Here is a 16310-nt window from a genome sequence, read left to right as displayed (position 1 = left end):
CCTCAAACACTCCTTTGATACCTGGGGAATATGGATCATTTTAATATACTTTGCCTTGGCAGACTAGCATATTTCTCAGGTATCTCAGGAGGGTTCAGTTTTGTTCACAGGAATCTCCCCATCACACTCGCTCATCGACATTTCTCTTTGGCTTTGAAATTCGGCTAATTTTCATTTTGTTTAAAATGCCTTGTTCTTCACGGATTATGACTTAAACGGGCATTCCCTCATTGACTCTTTTTTAAAATCCTACCTTAACCGGGGGTCCCGTGCAGCTCATCATTGTTCCCCCAGATTCGGAGAAAATTCGTATTTATTTTTGTGTGTGCTGGTTCTGACATAAAAAAAACAACAAATATGGCCACAGGGACCATCCATAGAAAGCCGAAATCTTCACCACACACCTATTTGTCAAATTGTGTAGCAGTTTTTGGTTTCCGGGAAATAATGTAATCAGTTCATTTTTGTCAATTTGATCAAGTGCTTTATAACTTACCCCACATCACTGCAACTTTCTAATTACTGTAGCATTGTTACTTCACCTAGCTCTGATCCAATAACCAGCACCTTAAACATAGAATGTTCCTTACAATTTGTTGTCTGCTTTTATGCAAAGTGTTTATTGGCATAAATGTATATTTATTTAAAGTGTGATGGAGGGGGGAAAGTAGCGCTCCAAAACTAGTGATCAAGTGAGTAATATTTCTTCATTCAACGTTTCGGTCATACAAAGCAGACCTTTCTCACCTTGAAAGGCTGTGTTGGACTGAAACGTTGAATGAATAAATATTACCTACTTGATCACTAGTTTGGAGCGCTACTCTTTCCCTTAATTTCTATGGGATTTCACCATTGAGTTTCAGCACACGCAAGGATCTTACATATTTGAGTGCACGTGTACTTCTATATATTTTGGACTATTTAAAGTTTAACAAATGACTGAACAAATGAATATGTTTAAAAGGTGTTATGTTTGATCTTTTACCTATCTATTTTGCCAAGTGGGACTGAGGATTTACAGTACTATATTTTACCCTTGTGGGTCCAATCACAAAGGGTGTAGAGGAAACTTTTTCTCCTACATCTTTCAAACACATAATTCTATATGTAGCCCTCTTTTTGGGGACAACTAGTTCTGTAAGGTGTTAAATGCCTTAAGGGGTTAACTGTGTGGGCTCACTTAAGTTGCATCCCTCTCCATCATGTGATGAATGATGAGAATGTACGGGTATATATAAACAATGACACTGAGGTTGAATCAGGGGAATCTCGTTCCAGTCCTTGTGACCTTGGGAAGTCACCTCAGGCACCAAAAACATAGATAGTAATATTCTGGATCCATGCTCACTTGTAGCATGTGAGAGGATCCATGTAGCTTAAGGCTAAGGCCCCGCTGCACGCGCCCGCATGGCCGCCTTGCTTGCCGGCAGCGCGTACAAGTTACTGCACCGCGATTTGCGGTCTGCAGATAAAAAATTTCGACGCGGGGGCGTGTCCAAAACGGGTCGGGGGCGGGCCAAAACACAGAGCAGGGGCAGCCAGTGGGCACCGGAGGGAGATGGGCTGGGAGGTTGGAGGAAGAGGGAGAGCTATGCACGGGAGGGGGGGGGGGGAGAGATGGAGAGCTATGCACGGCTGTCTAACTCACAGACTTTCCTCCCAAGCCGCCTCCCTCCCGTAGCTCCTTCCTCCTCCCCTCCTCATTGGCTGACTCGTGCACCACGTGACGCATCAGAGCTACAAAACACAAGTCGCTGGTAGCTCCGGCAGGCTGACGCGTCACAGCATGCAGTCAGCCCTGTCGGAAGGAGGCAGCGGGGACAAGCACACATCAGGTAAGGATCTGGTGGCCCACGTGCCCCGCCGACCGCAGCGGGGCCTCAGCCTCACTCATCCCCTTTTTAAAGCCCACAAAGTCCTTCTATTTTCTTCAACTTTATTGAGTGGGGTTAACAGAAATATAAAAGTACTTGCATGTTGTTTGTGGTAGGAAATGTCTCTTGTGAGGAGAGGTATCCTAATTGGCTTTGGTATCAGCGGAAGTGCTCCTCTGAGGGGAAGGTAAAAAGGAACCCCTTTCTAAGGGAGCAGTGGAAGATGTGTCTATTCACTTTGGCTGCTGTTGAAAAGAGAGGGAACACTTTCCTTTCCAGACAGGAACAAGCCAAGGGGCATAACAATATACAGAGAAGGGCAGGGGGAGAGGTGACATGGGAGAGGGGGTTTGGCCAGGTATTAAAGGGGTTACACGTCATTTGGCCACCCCCTGCCCTCACCTGGGAGGCGAGGGGTTAACTGGAATGATGTCCAGTACTGTAGTTATGCCCCTGCTGCTGCAACAACTGTGTATCCCCCTGTCAATATGTATTTTTCCCATTCCAGTGTCTGCACCAACCCATACACTGGGATCTATGTGGGAGGGAAAGGGTTAATGTTAATTCTGTGTTTATGGTCCTTTGTCCCTTTCTCCCTTTTCCCACCTTTGCAGGCTCCATTTTGCAGTCTCTCCATAGGTCGCGATTACAGCCCATGTAACCCTATGGAGATTCTGGCAATTTGGGCCTGATATCGTAGAAGACCTGCAGGTGGCGCTCGAGAGGAGGAGCGGCGGTTCCCCATTGAAAGTGAATGGAGTAATGCAGTTCAATGGGGATTCCTGGAAGCCGACCTCGACGAGCTGGCAGCCAGCCAGACCTCAAAACCGCAAGAGCGGAAACATTGTCAAAAAAGAGCTTTGATCGCGCAATTGGCGTGGGAACTAGGGCCTCGGTCAAGTTCACTGCCAATTGGCGTGGGAACTTCTGTTCTAGGGCACTTAGAAATAAAATTCCTTTTGCCCGTAGATGTTAGGAACCCCCTCACTTGACCCCAACAGGGTCCGATAATTAATGGCGACGAGAAAGGGTCGCACCGGCCAGGAGGGTCCTATCATTGACCGTAATGGCGGAGAAAGCCGCGTGGCTTTCAAACACAGTGTGAAACAAGGTAAACTGAAAACTCATAATTCCTGTTCCGTGGGGACCCGAGGGTTGGGATTTGGTAAGGATGTAGTCACTGCTCCGGCATGACTGTATGGCAATTTCCAGCCCTCTCCCCTCAACCGAACGGAGTAGGGTTAACTGTGAAAAAGTGTGTGTTTCCCATTAACTTCAATGGTAGCGGAGGTCCCATTGAATCCTATGGCGGCGCCGGCCCTATTGATTTTAATGGAGAAAAGCCACGAGTGAAAACGACTAAGTCGAAATGAGCCGAAACCTGGAACCCATAACTCCGGTTCTGTTCAACCTAGAGGGCTGAGATTCGGTCACCATGTAGTCCTAGTTCCGGCAGGATTGCATGGCAAATAGCGACCCTCTCGGGGCAACAGAACAGAGTCAGGGTAATGGTAAAATTTAGGTTTCTGATATTGACTTGCATGGCAGAAAAAAGCCACTTTTGTAATGTGCTTTTAAACTGTGTTTGTATAACTCCGGTCCGGTGGGTCGCAGCGAGTTGAAACTTGGCCACCATGGAGAGTCCCCTCAGGCATGCGGGTCTGGCAAGTTTCGGCCCGCTCGTCCCAGCCAAACGGATTAGTTTAATATATTTAGATATTAAGGAATGTATTGTATTTTGGGTCTGGTATGAAAGCCCGGGGAAGCCAGAGCCCATATGGTATGTTAATGCTCAGGGGGGGCGACAAGTGGTCTACAATAAACTCCCTGATCAAAAGCTCCCCCGCCCTGCTTGTGTATGCTAGCATAAAGGTAAGCAGGACGTGGGTACTTGTAATAAGTGTTGTGTTTCACACCTTGGGACAAAGGTTTTCCTATCCCAAGCAGACTGGGCGACGCCAGTCTTGTGGGAGGGGGGCTAGGGAAATGAGCCACTGATTAGAATAATGCACACCCAGTGGGCAGGTATTACTTTGCCTCTCAAGTGAGGTGGCAAGGAGGGATTGGGTACAGATAATTGTCATCCAATGCCTTGCACCTCATGTTAGGCTATGGGGCTGAAACTCCATATAAACGAGTGTAAGCTCTATGCCCAGTGTCCTTCGTGATGTCTTCATTTGTATCCTGTATTGCTGAATGAATTGCCAATCCTGTACCTGATTGCTTCATTGTCCAACCCCTAAGTAAGTGCTATATTTTGTCTGTTATTTGTACCATCTTGTGTGTTCACCTTCTTTAAAGCTGCAGTTCAGTCAATATCCTGCATGTGTGGTTTTTTTTTGTAATAAATCAGTTCTGTAGTAAGAAAAAATACTTTTAGCATTTTCTGTTTTTAAAAAAACAACTTTGAAAGACCAATTTTCTTGTATTCTATTTTAACAGCCATTTGCTAAGGCACTGCCCCTTCATGTCCTGTCACACGCCCTGGCACACCCCTTTGTCAGCCCTGCCCTCCCTCTAGCACATGTCAGTGCAGGATTGCTCATGAATATTCATGAGCTTCCACTGACAGACAAGCAGAATATAAACAGATCCCTTCACTAATTATGTCACCAAATTTCGACCTATCAATACATGGAGAACGAATTGACCTGCAGCTATACAGTTCTTTACGTAATTAGAGATTGCCCACATAAAACTATTGAAGTAAAAAAATAAATTAAAAAAAAAAAAAAAAAAAAAAGACTGAACTGCAGCTTTAAGGAATAAACTATATTTATTATATCTAAGTCGTGTTCAAATCAACCCAGATATTTTGTGTATATTATAACCTATCACTAGCTACCGTGACAAGACGGCTAAACCAATCTCAACTATGTGCATTGGGAGGTTGCCAGGGCAATTGACTAGTGGCATGTGGAAAAAGTAATATGTAACAACTATGTTGCAATATACACAGGGGCACTGGCTGCTTGGAACAGGGGAAAACATGCAACTTTCCCTGGGGAGAGCTGGCAGTGTGAGAGCAGAAAAAATATACAATAAGCTCAAATAACCAGGTAAAAGTTCTTACTGTATATCGTGAAGTTTGAAAGAACTATTCAAATGCTACAGAAGTAACTGTAGTTATATGGCTGAGTCCCACTACTGTTTCAGCTGCAGTATATGTTGCTAAATTGGGCTGTCGCTTTGCATTGCAGGAATGTCCAATGAAAAGGATGGTCACGCATCAGTTTTATATCCAGCAATATTAGTCCCAGGATACTCCTAAAAGCAGACTTCTACCTGCCAATGTTAAACGGGTTAGTGTCAGTGTGCATTGTAGAACTAGGACAGAAGGTGTTTGGCAAGTACATCATCACTGTGTTTCATGAGTAGTAGAAAACATATGTTTACATAGAAAGTGAAGTATTGTGGCTGTAGACATTCACTTTGCTTCTGGTGACTCCACTCTGCTATTTCATTGTACTGCTCTGAACAGATGTCGACTATTTAAATAAAAGTTGTGAGTAAATGGTGAGGATCATCATGGGGCCAGCAGAGCATAATATTGGTTAAATGCTTATATGATTTGCAAGGAGAGATGTATAAAGACATATATATTTTTTTAGTTCTTTGCTTCAGCGTTTTGTTCTCAACCTCTTTTGAGGTTATTGCAACAGTGAGCTAATTTTCCGAGTTACTTTTACGCTGCACAAGCGTCCGTGTCGCCAGTGTCACCAACCTTCTGGCCCCAGGACCATGTGACAGCTAGTGTAGTGGTAACATGTTCAAGTCGGAACCCAGAACATTAGGCACGAAAGAGGAAGTCTACTGTTCCAAATCGTGTCCAGTAATGGCATCCCCTATAATTCAGAGGACGTCATATGGTTAATACTACTATCTTACATTGGGATCTGAAAGTTTGTCAAACGTGTCTGTCGCATATATCATTTGTTTCCATATAATTTTACGATTTTTAATATTCCACCAGATTTGGTGATATTCACGGTCACAGGAAATCAGTGCGAGTTGGCAGGCCTGTGGCATGTGAGCCGACTAGTCTTTGTTCAATTGAATCTTTAGTGGGAAGTGATTGTCAGCCATGTTTTCTTTACCCTAATGCCCCCTTCACATAAGGCTGCGGCCAGGCTGGGAGCCGGCGCGCTGGCGCTCCAGCACCGTGACGTCATGCGCTCTACTCGGCCAGGCCATTTCTGGCCAGCTAGCTACGCACGTGAGGGACGTGTCGGGGGGCGCGGCCATGACATCACGGAGCTGGGTCGCCCTCATTGGGCGAACTGCTCACGTGAAGCATCAGCGAGCAGCCAAATCAAATGTGGTTGTCTCGCCAAGCAGCAAAGGCACGTGCCTGCACCCTCACCCTGGACAAGGGCATTCAGAGTTATCACTCGGTTCGCGCCGAGAATGAGCGTGCGTGCGTGGTTCACTCCACCCTGGGTGCAGCCTAACACAGCCAATAAAGATTAGGGGAAGAGGAAACACGGGTCACTAACTGTGCAAACACTTGCTGGATGCAGACAAAATAGAGTAGCCAGTAGGCTCTCCAAAGTTTCTGCTCACCATGTTTTTGATGTGAATCGGGACATCATGTGGGGGAAGGTGGGACGTGCTGATACATATATCGTCATTGCTCCGGGGTGAGTGGGCCAGAACCCAGGGAAAAGGTTTGACAGGTTGGCCAGCCTGGTAACTCAAGTATCTCACTACCATTAGTACATTTGAAAGGGATTGCCCCTTTAAATAAATCGAATCTAATAATAAAGTACAGTGGTAAATCCACAGATTTAATCTCTTCACTTCAGGGGGTGAATGAGCTTTTTTGCATAAAGCCGTGTCATTGCTTCCCCTATCCCCTGCTGTGAAGTTACACGACCAAAAGATTAAAAAAACAAGATTAATTCGTTCAGAGCCTTTATCTTCTAGCAAAACAAAACTGAGCCAAAAATATTCACAGAGAGCCCTCGACCGTGACTCTCTCTGAAGTTACTATATCCCTCCATGTTTTAGTGCTTGGGGTGCTGCAATGCCTGACAATATGATGCAGGTTTCTGCGGCACAGGATCACAAGGGGGTGGTATCTAAAGGGGCAATCGCTCCTAGGACCGAAGTGAACTATTTCCAGTAACAAAAGGGATACCGGCACCTTGAAAGTCCAAATGGATGATAGTCCTAGAAAGTCCAGAAAGGAGGATGAGTGTCCAAGGAGGTGACTTTGCAGTTTCCTCAGTCTTTAAGTAGTCAGATATGGCTTCATCCGTGTGAAGTGTAATATGAAACGAAAAAGAGAAAATATAGTGCAACACAGCAACATAAAATATATGAACACAGACCTACAAAACAATACAAAACAACAGGACTGACATCAAACACACAAAAGCAAGGCTGGACATAAAAAGTTACTTTAATACAACTCTAAAATGATATAAAATGGATGGACGAAAAACTCAGAGTTTGCCAATCCGGAGGGGTAAATCCGGAGTGCTACTCACAGGATGGCTGCTGGTAATAGGCGATGGTTAATGAGTGAGGGATGGAACGAATCCTCTGACCGGATCGTGCAGTAGACAGGCGTGCTTCTCCGTATTCCGTGCCTCCGTGACGCTCCAACCGGAAGTGACGTCACCGGATACTCCGTCACTGGTGGGCGGGACTGCTATGCGAAGATCCTTCCTTCCACTGCTCCGATATCTCAGAGCCAAAGCCACAACGTTCCTCTTCGTAAAAACGTCCAAACAAGATATGAAAACACCCTACGCGTTTTGTGCGCTTGCGCACACTTCCTCAGGGGGTATGAGTTATGCCAGTGGTGCCTGGTATAAATCCTCACGTAAAAGTTCTGATTGGCCTATCAATTAAGGGAAACATAAGGCAATAACTATATGGCTAACAATAAAAAAACGCTGACATTTGAACAGCCTTGCAAAACCAGGAAAGGACAGAACAAAGAACAAAACATTAACATTAAACAAACAAACATGCTAATCTTACTATATATAATTGAAAGCACTGTATGTTTGCCTGCCTGGATGTCCGGTGTCCCTAGGGGAAATCTCATTGGTCCCTTGGGCCGCCCGCCCCCGCACACCTCTCATTGGCCTGAGGCGGAGTGACGGGCCAAAGGGGACGGACGGGGACACACACACAGACACACACACAGAGACACACACACAGACACACACACACACACACACACACTCTCTCTCTCTCTCTCCCCCGTCAGTTGGACCGCAGCTCACCTTCCACACACCCCCCCCCCCTCCTCTCCCGGTGCCCCTCACTCTCTCCCCCCTCCCCACCTCACCCAAATCCCTACGCTCTGCAACATCCCCAGCCGCACCATCACCCTCACTGTGCGCCGCGGAGGAAGTGCGGCCCTCCTGCTCAGCTGCAAACTACAGGCTCCTCCCCCCTCGCGGCGCGGCCCGGGCCTCCTGCTCTCCCCCTCACGTGCGCCGCTCCCGGAGAGGGGAAGCGCGGCCCGGGCCTCCTGCTCTCCTCCTCACGTGCGCCGCTCCCGGAGAGGGGAAGCGCGGCCCGGGCCTCCTGCTCTCCCCCTCACGTGCGCCGCTCCGGAGAGGGGAAGCGCGGCCCGGGCCTCCTGCTCTCCCCCTCACGTGCGCCGCTACCGGAGAGGGGAAGCGCGACCCGGGACTCCGCCTCACGTGCGCCGCTACCGGAGAGGGGAAGCGCGGCCCGGGCCTCCTGCTCTCCCCCTCACGTGCGCCGGCTCCCAGACGGAGGGGAAGCGCGGCCCGGGCCTCCTGCCACTCTTGCCCCCCGGGGTCAAGGTAAGTCACCCACCGTCTCCCACCCACGCACTGTCACCCAGTCACCCACCCACCCACACACACCCACACACCCACCCAGTCACCCACACACCCACCCAGTCACCCACTCAATCACCCACCCACTCAGTCACCCACCCACTCACTTAGTCACCCAAAAACTCACTTAGTCACTCAGTCACCCACCCACTCACTTAGTCACCCACCCACACAACCACCCAGTCACCCACACAACCACCCAGTCACTTTCACCCAGTCACCCACTTTCACCCAGTCACCCACCCACCCACTCAGTCACCCACCCACTCAGTCACCCACCCACTCAGTCAGTCACCCACCCATTCAGTCAGTCAGTCACCCACTCACCCAACCATTCAGTCAGTCAGTCACCCACTCACCCACCCAGTCAGTCACCCAGTCAGTCACCCACTCACCCACCCAGTCAGTCACCCACTCACCCACCCAGTCAGTCACCCACTCACCAACCCAGTCAGTCACCCACTCACCCACCCAGTCAGTCTCCCACTCACCCACCCAGTCAGTCTCCCACTCACCCACCCAGTCAGTCTCCCACTCACCCACCCAGTCAGTCTCCCACTCACCCACCCAGTCAGTCTCCCACTCACCCACCCAGTCAGTCTCCCACTCACCCACCCAGTCAGTCTCCCACTCACCCACCCAGTCAGTCTCCCACTCACCCACTCAGTCAGTCTCCCACTCACCCACCCAGTCAGTCTCCCACTCACCCACTCAGTCAGTCTCCCACTCACCCACCCAGTCAGTCTCCCACTCACCCACCCAGTCAGTCTCCCACTCACCCACCCAGTCAGTCCCCACTCACCCACCCAGTCAGTCTCCCACTCACCCACCCAGTCAGTCTCCCACCCAGTCAGTCTCCCACCCAGTCAGTCTACCACCCAGTCAGTCTCCCACTCACCCACCCAGTCTCCCACTCACCCACCCATTCAGTTTCCCACTCACCCCACCCATTCAGTTTCCCACTCACCCACCCATTCAGTTTCCCACTCACCCACCCATTCAGTTTCCCACTCACCCACCCATTCAGTTTCCCACTCACCCACCCATTAAGTTTCCCACTCACCCACCCATTCAGTCTCCCACTCACCCACCCATTCAGTCTCCCAGTCACCCACCCATTCAGTCTCCCACTCACCCACCCATTCAGTCTCCCACTCACCCACCCAGTCTCACCCAAAACCACCCAGTCACTGACCCCACCCACCCACTCACTGACACCACCTACCCACTCACTGACCCACCCAGTCACCGACCCTGAAAAAGTCACCCAGTCACCGACCCACCCACCGACCCAAAGTCACCCACCCACCCACCGACCCAAAGTCACCCACCCACCCACTGACCCAAAGTCACCCACCCACCGACCCAAAGTCACCCACCCACCGACCCAAAGTCACCCACCCACCCACCGACCCAAAGTCACCCACCCACCCACCCACCGACCCAAAGTCACCCACCCACCGACCCAAAGTCACCCACCCACCGACCCAAAGTCACCCACCCACCGACCCAAGTCACCCACCCACCGACCCAACTCACCCACCCAACCACCGACCCAAAGTCACCCACCGACCCAAAGTCACCCACCCACCGACCCAAAGTCACCCACCCACCGACCCAAAGTCACCCACCCACCGACCCAACTCACCCACCGACCCAACTCACCCACCCAACCACCGACCCAAAGTCACCCACCGACCCAAAGTCACCCACCCACCGACCCAAAGTCAAACTGACCCAAAGTCACCCACCCACCGACCCAAAGTCATATACCCACCCACCGACCCAAAGTCACCCACCCACCGACCCAAAGTCACACACCCACCGACCCAAAGTCAAACCGACCCAATGTCACCCACCCACCGACCCAAAGTCACCCACCCACCGACCCAAAGTCAAACCGACCCAAAGTCACCCACCCACTCACCGACCCAAAGTCACCCACCCACCGACCCAAAGTCAAACCGACCCAAAGTCACCCACCCAGTCACCGACCCACTCAGTCACCAACCCACCCACCCACTCAGTCAAGTGTCACCCCACCCACCCACACACTCAGTCAACTCACTCACCCACCTAGCTGTCAAGGGGGGGGGGAAGCCCAACCCTGTCGTACGCCCCCCCAAAATTACATCCCGGGCAACGCCGGGTCTCTCAGATAGTTATATATAAACTAAATATATACAAAAAATAAAAATGAAAAAATATGAGGGAACCTAATAATATTACATTGTGAAAACGTCACAGAGGCACGGAATACGGAGAAGCACGCCTGTCTACTGCACGATCCGGTCAGAGGAGGATTCCTTCCATCCCTCACTCATTAACCATCGCCTATTACCAGCAGCCATCCTGTGAGTAGCGCTCCGGCTTTACCCCTCCGGATTGGCAAACTTTGAGTTTTTCCTCCATCCATTTTATATCATTTTAGAGTTGTATTAAAGTAACTTTTTATGTTCAGCCTTGCCTTTGTGTGTTTGATGTCAGTCCTGTTGTTTTGTATTGTTTTGTAGGTCTGTGTTCATATATTTTATGTTGCTGTGTCGCACTATATTTTCTCTTTTTCGTTTCATATTACACTTCACACGGATGAAGCCATATCTGACTACTTAAAGACTGAGGAAACTGCAAAGTCACCTCCTTGGACACTCATCCTCCTTTCTGGAATTTCTAGGACTATCATCCATTTGGACTTTCAAGGCGCCGGTATCCCTTTTGTTTCTTGTATCTCATCCTGATTGTGCTATCAGATTCCACCAGGCAGCCCAGTACCCCAATAGGGGGTCCATCCCTAGCTAGGGTCCATTATTCATTATTATCTTCTTAGCGCTATTTTCACATCACCATTTTTTTCGAACTATTTCCAGTGACATAATCAAGGGGTCGCATCTGGGTAACTGATACCTTTTTCTTTCAGCTAAATTAGACATAAGTATTTTTTCTTTCTTTTTTAAAGTTAGACTTGTGTGTGTTCAGTAAGTGCTTGTACAGCCACAGTCCTCCTTCCCCTTGATGCAGCAGTCCAAACAGATCAGAGTTTTTTATTATTTTTTACACAGCATTGAAGCAGGGGTCTCTGGAGATGAACCCCATTAATTTCAGCTCCAGGAACCCCCTGGTTCCCAAGATACATACCAACCTAAAGCCTGCTATAGAAATTAACAAGGTGTTTCTACGCCTGGGGCATGTTCCACCAACTCAGCCCCCCATCTCCAATTTATTTCAGAGAAACAAGGCAAAAACCATCCTGTAATGTGTAACTGTATTTGTGAATCATTTGTATGCTCCCTCCCCCCTCTCTGCCACCTCATACTCGTGCTCTCATTCCCCTTTCCTCCCCCATTTTCTCTCTCTTCCCCATCTCTCTCTCTCCCTTTCCCCCATTCTCTTACCCCCTTCCTCCACCATTCCCTCTCTTCCTTCATTCTCTCACTCCCCCCTCTTCCTCCATTCTCACCCTCTCCCCCATTCTCTCACTCACCCCCCCCCCCCCTCTCCGTTAAGTAGTCATGTCCTTACCCATAGGGGGAGGGGAGGAGGGTATAATGGCGGCAGTCACCAGAAGTTGTAACTGACTTCAGAGTCAAACCGCTACGGCAGGTTCTGCCACCACCTCCTCTACCGCCTTCCTCCTCTGCCGCCCTCCTTCTCTGCTACTGCCACCACCACCTTCCTGCTCCCTCCTCCACTGCTGCTATCCTTCGACTAACTGCCCACCGGCCCAACCTACACCCCCTAAAAAGCTGCACCTGGGGCAGCTGTTCCATTCGAGTCCCCCTTATTTCCGCCTCTGTATGTATGCTATTTATATGTGATTACATTTTGTGATACCATCACTGTCCTCTAGGAGCTGAATAGGGCAGCTATGGGACTTTCCAATGCACAGAGAATTAATCTCCGTAGAGAAGCCAGCAGCAGCTGCTGGTTAATTGAGAAGGCTGAATTCCTGATTGCTCATGGATTTTTGAAAGTCAGGAAGTGACTATACACAATGCGAGAGACTGCTGTCCCAGAGAAGGGGACAGAGAAGAGTTCTCCCCAGCTGTGGAAGCTGGAACAGCCCCTAGGCCTGCTGGACAGTGGTTGCGGAGCCTGCTGGGACTGCCTGAGTTGTTAATCCCAGGAAGAGGAAGGAAGGATGCGAGACCGTGCTGAAGCAGGGATGTTATGTCCTTAACATTGGTCTTACAGAGGAGAGATTCTCTGAGCTCTTGTGGGGCCGAGCTCCCCTAAGAAGGAAGGCCGCACTGAAGTAGGGACGTCTGCTCCAAACTCTGGAGTTACAGATAAGCAAAACACTATTGCCGTGTTCAGAGACTGTATATGTTCAGTGATAATAATACCTGTTTGGGGTGGTGACCAGCTCAGCTGTCCATCCAGGTAGTAAAGACTGAAGCTGCATGTGTAGTTAGTCTCCTAAGAGGAGTAGGCGTTTATTTTATTATTTTGTTTTGACTTAAAGGGACAGTGGGCCCATTAGTGTATTATTTATCCTTGCAAAAAAAAAAAACATATAGAGAAATACTACATTTCCTGCCTTAATCTGGGACTAAAAGATGCTACAACATGGTGTGGGCATCACAATATACACAGAAAATGCAACACACAACCATGTTTTCACTGCATTATTGCTACGAAATACAAACAACAAAGTACTTAGAAACATAGACTCATATGATGTACAAAGTATATAATAGAATGTCAGCTAGGACACATTTCTGAACTAAATCAGTTCCCAAAAAGTTGCATTGAGTGTTAAAAGTTTTATACTTGAACACTTACAGGGGCCAATTAGGGTTAAGGGCCCCCTGGAAACTTCACCTGTGGGCCAGTCCGACTCTGTGCTCCTCTGCCTGATGATTGGGTGGCCGTCTGGGGCTGGGCACCTGGATGGAATGATGGCAACTTCTCTGCCCACAGAAGTACTCGTCACCCCCACAATCATCAGGCAGAGGATGACAGAGTCAGACTGGTCTGCCAGGGAACTTCCCAGTGGGCCCCCAACCCTAATCGGCCACTGCCTGCTCATCTCCTGTCCCGGCTGCTCACTTTGCCTTTGCTGCTTAAACATTGAGAATACAGCTCCTCTGGAGCTCCCCTCTGGTCTCCTGCTCCATTTGACTGCAGTAATCTCATGAGGCTTTTGATCTCACTCCCGGAAGATTACTGAAGATAGGCTGGTACAGAAGGTGTTACATTGCAGACTCGATCCACTTTATTGCTATAAAGCTTGCTAAGTAGGACTGTACCTTGGTAACTGGGACATAGACCGCCATTGATATCTCAGATATTGGCCTCATCATAACTATAGTAAATTGTAGATGCAGGCACCCAAAGAATTAATTACAAACAAGTTCTTGTAACCAGGAGAAAGAGAAAAGCAGCGCTCTTGCCAGGGAACCAGGTGGTAAAAATGCAAAATTCTTTATTCAAAAATAGACATCACCCCAGGGGGTAGTGCAGCCTCCAACGCGTTTCGGACAAAATGTCCTTTAACATGTTGCTGGGCCAACACGACGCCATGTGACTTTGCAATGTCATTTTTGCAGCGTCAAACCGTGGGACGACGAGACTGACATGGCTTACAATGCCGAAGAACCAGAGCTGAATGAGGACGGCGGCACGAAGGAGGAGCGCGGCAACAGGTAAGTGCATAAGGGTGGCAGTTTTCTAAATCCACTAGTGCGGGGGAGGTATATAACTTAATGGGCCATCATAAAGGATATAGTGGGCACCGCTTGCATGGAGGCTATGATGTGACGAGAACCCGCTGGACGGTGGCGTTCTACATGAATACGGGCTGCAGCGTTGGCAACCCGGTGAGGACAGAGGCGGTCAGGGTGCGGTGGGGCACTCGTATGAGGCCAGGAGAAGTGGCATCCCTCTCCCACTACTTAAGGTCCCTCATTCCCTTAGCACATTCTTAGAAGGGCACATTACTAACTGAAAACAACAAAGGGTGACAGGACACATCTTAAAGAAGCAATCAAAGCGGCACTTAAAAAAAAAAAAACTTTTTTTGTTTTACTATATACAGCCTTTGATTACCTTAATTGAAAACGAATTCCTAAGCTGCAGATTGATTCGTTCTCCCGTGATCGATCAGCAAAGATCCTGCTTCCCCGGGTTCACTAAATGGCTGCCTTTCAATTTCACTCAATTCTTCAGTCAGTGTAACTCAGCAGCTACAATGTATTCGCATATTACTAAAGGTAACATTATCTATTGTTACAGTTTGCAGCTCAAATTGCTGGGAATATTGGCAAAACATTATCACAAATTGGATAGTGTTACAAATATCTTGCACTGCTGGGAAGGTGTGCTAAAACCTGCTATAGAAATGAAAGGATGCTCTGTGTATTAAAACTCATTAAAAATGGCATTCAGCGTTGAATTAAAAATAAAAATGTTGTAAGTATTATCTAATACTACAGAACTGATATATTTAAATGTAATATGCATAGTACTAAACACACAAACATATTTACAGGACTCCTAGTGAGGACCCCAGTACGAACTCTAAAGAACCTTCTTCTCGAACATAAGGGGTGGCTATTTATACCCTTACATTCTCATCATATATAACATGATGGGGAAGCACTTCCCCTGATACCAAAGCCAATTAGGATACCTCTCCTCACAAGAGACATTTCCTACCACAAACTATATGCAAGTACGTTTATATTTCTGTTAACCCCACTCAATAAAGTTGAAGAAAATAGAAGGACTTTGTGTGCTTTAACAAGGGGATGAGTTAAGCTACATGGATCTTCTCACATGATACAAGTGAGCCTGGATCCAGAATATTACTATCTATGTTTTTGGTGCCTGAGGTGACTTCCCAAGGTCACAAGGACTGGAACGAGGTTCCCCTAATTCAACCTCAGTGTCATTGTTTACAGAGTCTGTGTCTTTACTCGCTGACCCGCTCCTTATCTGATTACTTTGGGCAAAGGGCCCAAAGGGATCATGCCTTAAAACAGCACAACAAAGATAAAAGCATATATATACTGTATAATACAATAGATACTACTTTCACTATGGAATAGGCAGGGTCTCTTATATATACAGTAAGTAGGGTGACTATATTTATCCCGGGAAAAACAGGGACTAATGTTGCACATGAGCAGAGGCAAGTGCCGTCTGCGCATGCACGAACCGTGAGCGCCGCCTGCATGCGCAATTAGCACTTGCAAGCTGGGCATGCGCAATGAGCATTTGACGACCGTTCATGCGCATGCGTGATCAGAACTTACCCGTCGTGCATTTGTGGCCAGCACAGATAAAAACCGGCACAGTTCTCAGCCCCCCCTCCCCCAACAGGTCAGGTTTTCAGGATATCCCAGCTTCAGCACAGGTAGCTCAATCAGTCCCTGTTTCAACATAGTTGGCTCAATCAGTCCCTGCTTCAACACAGATGGCCATATCAGCCCCTGCTTCAGCACAGATGGCTCAATCAGAGGCTCAGTCAAAGACTTTGACTGAGCCTCTGATTGAGCCACCTGTGCTGAAGCTGGGATATCCTGAAATCCTGACCTGTTTGGGAGGGTTTGAGGACTGAAGTTGAGCCCCCCTGCTCCAAACTAAAACAGATTTTACACTGAATAAT

The 16310-nt window shown here is 48.4% G+C and overlaps 1 protein-coding gene and 1 long non-coding RNA gene across 19 annotated transcripts in view; one reads left to right on the top strand and one right to left on the bottom strand.

The window, feature by feature from the left end:
* The window catches only part of KIAA1217 (KIAA1217 ortholog), a 493175-nt gene that overhangs the window by 233711 nt on the left and 243154 nt on the right, over positions 1-16310 (bottom strand). The gene's annotated exons all lie outside the window — the stretch shown is intronic.
* Positions 1-16310, top strand: part of LOC142487754 (uncharacterized) — a 40948-nt gene that overhangs the window by 24074 nt on the left and 564 nt on the right. The window contains exon 3 of the long non-coding RNA XR_012799303.1: positions 14251-14346. This is a non-coding gene — a long non-coding RNA (uncharacterized LOC142487754). The remainder of the gene's footprint in view (positions 1-14250; positions 14347-16310) is intronic.

Source organism: Ascaphus truei, chromosome 2, assembly GCF_040206685.1.
Source record: "Ascaphus truei isolate aAscTru1 chromosome 2, aAscTru1.hap1, whole genome shotgun sequence".
Lineage (NCBI taxonomy): Eukaryota > Metazoa > Chordata > Amphibia > Anura > Ascaphidae > Ascaphus > Ascaphus truei.
Note: the sequence above shows the minus strand (reverse complement) of the source record. Positions and strands in the feature narration are given on the sequence as shown.